The 8,665-nt window shown below is 46.4% G+C and overlaps 1 protein-coding gene across 1 annotated transcript in view; it reads right to left on the reverse strand.

Annotated features, from left to right (window-relative positions):
- Nucleotides 1-8,665, reverse strand: part of EFNA5 (ephrin-A5) — a 321,956-nt gene that overhangs the window by 20,155 nt on the left and 293,136 nt on the right. The gene's annotated exons all lie outside the window — the stretch shown is intronic.

Genomic DNA, 8,665 nt, shown 5'->3' on the forward strand with positions numbered 1-8,665 from the left:
TTGGGTCAAAGTATTTAACTTCTACCCTAGAAATCCAGGTGTTCTTCCCTGCTTCCCTGTACCTAGAAGACTGATAAGGGCTTGGCCAAAAAGCAGCGTCTCCACATAGATCAGGACTGTAACTTATGACTGGCAATACAGGAAGTGATGACTGTGCAAACATGCTAAGTGGCTTTTCTACCTGTGTCTTTCTTGCTTAAAAAAATTAAGGTTCTCCTTCATAGCAGGAGAGAAAGCTATTGAGTGAAGACTGTGTAGATAATTCTTTATTACAGTCACTGGAAAGCAGAGTTCCCAATCCCGCAATGAGCATTTGCCATTTTAAATGCTCTTCCTGTTTTGTTAAAAGCAGGACGTAGCAGAGATCATTGCAATTTTATTCTCTTTATGGGGACTTGCAAGGTCTCATTCAGAGAAGAAAAGCGGGCAGGCACAGAGCATTGGTTCCACTTTCACTGCTGGCCACATCAGATGAGGGATTCCCTCTTCTTGCATTCATCCAGGTGGGAATACATCTTCTGATGTGATGCTGTAAACACATGCATACACCACCTAAACGGGGTATGTGTTTTTCCTGCATAATCCCTGCATTATAAATGTAAATGATAAATAAGCTTCCACCCCTGATTGTGGGCATATACATGCTTTGTACGGACATGTGCATGTGTCAAAGAACAAGAAGGGTTTTTTTTCCTGCACCAGAACTGTGCTCTGGTAAATTCATTCCACAATAGAAGTCTCCATGTTCAGGGATGAGTCTTCTGCCATCATACAGTGCTTAGTATCTCCACAGAGACAACCAAGTAAGAACACACAAATCTTATCCTGTTGCAATCCTTTCTGACAACCCTACTAGGTAGGCATGTAGTATTACTCTCATACTGCAGAGGGATGAAGGGGTGGGGTGAATATTGAGAGAGAATGGCTTGGTTATGGGCTACTAAGTTCATGGCAGAAGCATGAGTTGAATCAGGGACTTTCAGATTCATAGGTCACTCTTTGGAGTACTCTTTGGAGTACTCACAAACAGGTCTACTCAGTTAATGGGGCTTACTCCTTGGAAAGTGTTCTTAAGGTTGTATCAGTGACTTTTGTGAGAGTATGGGTATTTGAGGAAGCATCTTGAGACTGTAACTTGATTAACTCTTAAGTAGTTCAGTTGTTTTCTAGGTGCTGCTTCATAGTGAGTTGAGGATTGCAAACAAACTTTGTTTAGAACAAAGTTTGAGTCCAGTGGCACCTCTAAGAAGTGTGTTCACAAATGCAGCTTATACCCAGAATTAAACTTTGTTGGTCTTAAAGTAGGGTTGCTAGGTCTGATTTTGTCCCCAGTAGGGGATGTTGGGGGGGGGGGGGTTCCCAGAGGGGGCAGTGTCTTTCAGAATTTTGTGGACCACTCTCAGAAACAGAGGTAAGGGGGGGAACAGGTAAAGAAGCCCTGAGGACCAAGGGTAAAGGAGACTGTCTCCCAGAGATTGTGGGTGTTTGCCTCCTCGACTGCAGAACAGAAGACACTTTTTGTTGTTTCTGGTTGCAAAGACATTGACTTGGGGAACTCCCCACTTGTGGAAGAGTGGGAGGAGGTATGTTGGGTTCATTCACCACTCGTGAAGGCTGAGTCCTGCTCGACTTAGATGGCCTGCCTGCACGTTCATGCATCCTGGAATGTCAGTTGCGACGAGGAATATGTTGTTGGCGATGCAAAACTCCCACAGCTGAATGGCGAGGGTGCAGAGTCATTGGGAAACAGTGCCTCCTTGTCTGTTGACATAGGAAAGTGCTGTAATGTTGTCCGTGAGGACCGTGACACATTTTCCCTTGATTAAAGGGAGGAAACTGGTGACAGCGTGTTGTATAGCCAGGAGTTCTAGAAAGTTTATGTGTCACTTCTCATCTGTGTGTTCCACTTGTCTCCAACAGAAAGGTCCATGGAGTGTGCACCACATCCCGTCATGGAAGCATCCGTTGTAATGGTGACCTCGGGTGACGGAGGGTGGAATGGCGCTCCCTGAAGGATATTTGAAGGGACGGTCCACCAAAGTAAAGAGTCCTGTATGCTGGGAAGAGGGGATAGGATGACAGTGTGTGCGTTTTTCGACTGGTCGTAGTTGTGGTTGAACCAGAGTTGTAACAGACGCATCTTGAGTCTTGCGAAGACGAGAACTGACGTAGTTGCAGCCATCAGGCCTAACAGCCTCTGGATTTGGAAGGCAGTGATGGAGGGTTGGGGGCAGACGACGGTGGCTAGGGAAATGATACCTGCTACCCTGTCTTGTGGCAGGTAAGCCATGCATGTAATTGAATCCAGTATTGCGCTGATGTATTGTATTCCCTGGACCGGATGCAAGTGAGACATTTGTTGATTGACTCGTAGGCCCAGGTTGTCCAGTAGAGCCAGGGTCTCCGTGATGTTTGAGACCAGGGCATTCTTGGACGGCGCTACCAGAAGCCAATCGTCTATGTATGGATAGATGGAAACTCCCCAGAGACGGAGGAAAGCCGCAACCACAATCATAGTCTTTGTGAAGACCCTTGGGGCGCTGGATAGGCCGAATGGAAGGGCCGTATATTGGTAGTGCTGCTGACCAATCGCAAAGCGTAGGTATTGGCGGTGGAAGGGGTGGATAGTAAGGTGGAAATATGCGTCCTGGAGGTCAAGGGTGGCCATCCAGACTTATTTCCGAAGCAACGGCATGATCTGTTGTAGGGATACCATGCGGAAACGGTGGTAGGTCATGAAACGGTTCAGTTCCCTTAGGTCTAATATGGGTCGAATGCCTCCATCTCTCTTCAGGACTGTGAAGTATCAGGAATAAAATTCCGTCCCTTGGAGGTGTGGTGGTACCTGTTCGATGGCTCCCTTCTTCAGAAGGACGGACACCTCCTCGAGGAGAGGTGGGGAAGGGGGTGTGGAGATGATGACAGGAGTATTGGGGTTCTGGTGGAACTGAATTTTGTAACCTCGGGTCAAGATGGACAGTACCCACTCATCCAAGGTGATGAGACGCCAGGTGTGAAGAAAGGGAAACTGACGGGTAGGAGCTGACTCGGTGACAGGGAAGTCAAAAACCCTGCTTGGAGGGTTTGGACTGTTTGGTGCGGGAAGCTTGTTGGCCTGAACCGACCTTTGGTTTCTGAAAAGCAGGTCTTTGGCCTCCCGAAGACGCTCGTGGTCTCCATCGTGTGTCTGGAGACTGATGAGTTGGTGTATGCCTCTGCCAGGACCTCGACCAGGTGCGGTAAAGGTATTGTTGTTTTGCAGAGGACGAGACTCCTAGAGCTCGAGAAGCTTTTATGCTTTTGTCTAACTCTTGTAGAGTAGTATCTGTGGTAGCATTGAAAAGCCCCAGGCCATCAAAAGGGAGATCTTCTACATAGATCTAGTATCTATCGGGAGATTAGTGTTGCAGAGCCAGGAATGTCTTCTGAGAGCTATTGCAGAAGCTATTGTTTTTGAAGAAGCCTCGAGGACATGTTTAGTAGTGTTGAGCTGTTGTTTTGCCAACACCATGCCCCTCTTTTTGTATGACTCTGGCTGCTTGAAGTTTGTCCTCTGGGAGGTGGCTGAGAATTTCAGAGAACCTTTCCCAGAGAGTGTATTGATAGCGGTTCATACAGGCGAGGTAGTTAGTAGCCTTGACTCCCAATGCTCCTGTGGAGTAGAAGCGCCTGCCAAAGGCATCTAATTTCTTTCCTTCCTTGTCAGAAGGTGCGGAATGCGACCTCTTGGATTTGGAGGAAGATGTAATCACCATCGAGTTTGGCTGAGGGTGCGAGAAGAGGAATTCAGCATCAGCCTCTTGGATAGATGTGGTCCAGTCGTCTTGTGGACACAGGAGCAGACGAAGGTTTTAGCCATGGTGACTTCGCTGCCTGCAGAAGGACCGAAGAAATGGGCAATGCCAGGGTGGAAGAGGTATCAAGCTGAATTATGTCATAGACTGCATCTGTAGCCCGCGGATGTTGCTGGATGACAGAGAGGCTAAAGAGTGGGCCATCCTTTTGACTAGATCAGTGTAAGAGGTAAGGTTGTCGGATGGGGATATGGGTAAGTCCTCAGTGACATCCTGGTTTGGAGATGTATGGTCGGGAGAGGTATGAGCTTCAGAAGCCTCCATATCTCAGTCCTCTATGAAGTCAGAGGAGTCATGCGGTATTTGGACCGAAGTGTCCTGTTGACGTTGTTTGGATGACAGGGACAACCGGGGTTGGAGTGACCGGAGCGTTGACAGGACAACTTCGTTCCAGAGTATGGTGGGAAGGATCAACTATAGGAGGACACGACAGAGATGCTGAAGGTCTCGACCTATGGGGCGATCTTGACCTATGAACGGAGTGGGACGAACAGTGATCCCAATCAGAATAGCCCGCCGGAGTCAACCACGGCATGGATGGAGGATAAGCCCTGTACAGGTACCTCAACTGCTGTTGATCCCACGACATTGGTGGTGGTGGGGGGGCAGGAAGACTCTTGGGGAGCGACTTCTGGACCATGGCCATCTGGGAGACAAAGCAGCAGCTCATCTGTGAGAGCCGTCCCTGTAGTCTTGGTCGTCGATATCGACAGATTGACCTTGCAGACGTGGAGGGTGATGCTGCGTGTTGCATGAAGTATATCGGTGCCGATGTGGATCGATGTCGGGAGCTTCCAATACCGTCAATGTCGATGTCGATGACGGAGACGGAGAAGGCTCTGCATCCATTTTATGACTTAGGAGCTCTACCGTTTCGATGTCAGAGTAAAGACACTCCATTTGGTGGACAGGGGAGTCCAAAACATGGATGGTCGGTATCGGTGGAGGGACTTGGCCTCCGATATTGATACTGCTGTTGGAGTGGGAGGCACTTTAGGGGCATCACCCAGTGCAGTCACTGCTTCCTTCCCCTTCTTCGCCGCCTTCAGGGGCTTGGAGGTGCCCTTCTTAGGGGACTTGTGATCCTTACTTGCCTTAGAATTCTTTTTGACTGGCGTGGAAGCGGACGATTGTGCCTTCGATGTCGATAGCTTCGGTGTCAGGTGGTCGACATCGGAGGCAGGTCTTGATGTCGGAGCTGTCGATGTTGATGGTCTCTCCTCCATCACTGAGACAGGAGCAAGGGCTGATTCAAGCAGCACCACTCTAAGGCGCGCAGCACTTTTTTTCTCATTTGGTTGGAGAAACGTGCAACAGTGGCGACAGGACTCTGGCTGGTGGGACTCTCTGAGGCAAAAAATGCAGAGGGTATGGCAGTCGGGAGGAGCAAGTTTGCTACCGCAACCCCTGCACCTATTAAAAATCCCCACTTCTTCTCCATAAAAGAAAAGAAGATGAGGGAACGGTTTTTTTTTGGGGGGGGGGTAGCCCAAAGGCCTGAGGTAAAGTCCCCTCAACCGGAAGCACATTTAAAAAAAACTGTTTTTGAAGAAGAAACAAACAAAAAATAAAGTAGGAGAAGTTTGGAAATAATTCCTAAGAGCTGTGAGGTGAGCTAACAGCGAACCGATCAGACCGACGAAGAAGAGGTCTACTCAACACGACGGTAAGAAAGGAACTGGTGGGATGTCCGCGCCCACCCCTCTGGGCATGCGTGGTGGGGTTCCTGCGCACGCCCGAGGGACTGGGCGTGAAAATACGTTAAAAGATCTTGCTACAGCACCAATCGATCCAGCGCGTGCGCACTAGATCCAATGGGTGTGAAGCACAGAGACCACGTCGAAGATCATAAGAGACGCCAATGTTGGATCAGATCAAAGGCCCATCCACTCCAACACTCTGTGTCACACAGTGGCCAGAAATACCAGTGCCATCAGGAGGTCCACCAGTGGGGCCAGGACATTAGAAGCCCTCCCACTGTTGACCCCCCCCAAGCACCAAGAAGACAGAGCATCACTTGTCCCAGAGCCCCTATCTATACCTTGTGGCTAATAGCCACTGATGGACCTCTGCTCCATATGCTTATCTAATTCCCTTTTGAAGCCGTCCATGCTTGTAGCCACCACCACCTCCTGTGGCAGTGAATTCCATGTGTTAATCTCCAGATTCAATACTTTGCTACTTTGATGTCTTTTTCATGCAATAAGTTGTTCCTTTAGTAACTACACAGAAGTTACCATGTTAAGGAAGGAAGCGAAAATTTGCTGCTGTTAACCCAATTTATTGATGAGCATAGTTACCCTCCTGTTTTTCTTTCATTTCATTTAAGTTTCATTTAAGGAATAAAAAGCCTAGCAAGTGTCTTCATAAGAACCAAACTGAACACAAAGATATTAGTCCACATAAAGAATAAGTGTCTAAATTAAGTTACTTCTTCATTGACAGACACTAATTCTATGGGGGGGGGGGAGAATGACACAAAGATTCGCTGTGACTTGGGATCAAACAAGAGCTGTGCACAGAAGGACCAAAGTAGTACATATGCAATGTGTAAGCATTTTAAAAGTTGCAGCTGCAAGGCCTCTTGATTTGGATTGACATACTGTAGAGGAAACAGGGGCCTAACTTTTCCATTTCATTTTTTTCTTCACTCTTGAAAAACTCCTCAGAGCTGCTGTTTGCACCACTGGGGGAAAACACTAGCAATATACCAGTAACATATATTGTCCCCAAGTGGTCAAGTAACAGTTTCAAGGGCCATTTGAGATACAGAAAATGGTGAGCATGGTGTTGGAAGGTTAATCTCCTTTGTCTCCCCTGCCACTGACCAACAGAAAATACTTGGCCATCAATTACATATTTCCAGACTCCCATCTAGTTTGATCCCTAGAGTCAGTGGGTAAAAACATCAGATTTGGATTTAGGTACCAAAACACTTTGACAGTAAAAACCTGTTTTTGAGCAGGAATTTAAACACCTTAATGAAGGTATCAGTAATATCTACAAGCTACATGCATAAATGTCAACATTGTTTGCCTAGAAATTACTGTACTTTAAAAGTCCATGTTATTAATCAAATGGTGCATATTGTCATCATATTAATTTACACATATTTTTACATGCATCCCACAAAAAATGGACTGTAATATACCCAGAGGTCAGCCTGACTACCACTAGATTGAACATTTTGGGATATAACATGGGATGAAGAGTATAACATTGATGTCATTGTATAATAATATAATAGTCTAATAATGAGCTAAAGTAGTAGTGCCCAGGCAAATGATAGTGGCAGTGGTTATTATGAAAGCAATCCATTAAATTTATGGTCAATGCCATAAAGAAACCTACTTGCCTTGGAGGGGTTTGGACCATATACTTGAAGAAACCAAGAAACATTCACGAACATCTTTTATTAAGAAGGAGGAGGAGGGAGAGGGGGATGCACGCATGCGCTGAATAGCTGGCAGCTTCCCCGGACCGCTCCTGAGATTTACAACCTTTATAGCTCAAAAGAATGTAAATACCCTTAGTTACAGAGAAAAAAAAACACAAGACAGCCTCAGCAAAGATAAACCGTCAACTGGAGAACTCTGCGAAAAGCCTCAGCCTGGTAAGACAGCAGTTATTTAATTATACTCCTACGGGGGAACGCCCAGCACGACCAGATGGCAAAAACGATAAGGGAGCTCTCTGAGCAACTTGCTAGCTTTGAAAGGAAAGTCTTAGCCTCCCAGGAAAAGATGGGGGAAGAGCTAAAAGAAGTGAAAGAGAAACTAAATGGTTTGACAGAAGAGATAGGAGCAATTAAGAAGACTGCGGTTTCTGCTAAGGAGCAGGCAGTAAAAAACACACAACGGCTAAACCAATTAGCAGCCCAGCTTAATGATTTGTCGGATCGTAACAGAAGAGCAAACCTAATCCTGGCAGGGATTACTGAAGAGGTAGGCTTTAAGTCTTTGGAAGAATCCCTAAGGGCGTGGATAGAAGAGAATGGGGTTAAAATTAACCCAGAAGATATTGAGAGAGCCCACAGGTTGCAGAGAAGAGGAGGGGGAGAAACCCCAAGGGATGTCATAATTAAATTTAGCAGAGAAAAACTGCAGCAACAAGTCTACAAGACAGTAAAAAAGAAACCAGACTTGAACTTTAAGGGGAAAAAAGTCTGGCTCAGAGAAGACTTTTCACCAGAAACTAATATGAAGAAAAAAGAAATGAGACCCTTCGGCCAGAGGCTATACGCCAACAATGTAAAATTTTCATGGGGGTATCCTTCCTCAATAATAGTGTTTAAGGAGGGAAGGAGGCATATAGCAAGAAACCCTAAAGAGGCAGTGGAACTCCTCAAGCGACTAGGAATAAACACAGATGACCTCAGAGACCAGGACATGGAGGAAGAAATAGAGGCAACAGAAGACCCGGGAGAAGGAGGTTCAGGGAGAGCCGAGAAAAGACCAAGGACGGAATCGCTTGTGGAAACTACATAAAGGGAAGTATACAAATGTGAAATGTGAAATGAGCAAGATTAATATGTTTAAAGACTAGGGAGAGGGAGGGGGTGTGTGCATTCCTGCAGGTGGAGAGACGGGATGAAGTTTTCATCTCCAAATTTGTCTCAACCACAGGGGGGGGAGGGGGGGGGAAGGAATTTCTTAATGAATAATAATAACCTCCAGCCAGGGTGGCTAAAGGTCCGAAACAATAAGGAAAATGGATAGGACAATAAGATTACTTTCACTGAATGTAAATGGGTTAACATCAAATCTTAAGAGGTATAGGATATCCAAAATAGCTAGAGAGCAAAGGATAGA

The sequence above is a fragment of the Gekko japonicus genome, unplaced genomic scaffold (assembly GCF_001447785.1).
Source record: "Gekko japonicus isolate JY-2015 unplaced genomic scaffold, Gekko_japonicus_V1.1 scaffold913, whole genome shotgun sequence".
Lineage (NCBI taxonomy): Eukaryota > Metazoa > Chordata > Lepidosauria > Squamata > Gekkonidae > Gekko > Gekko japonicus.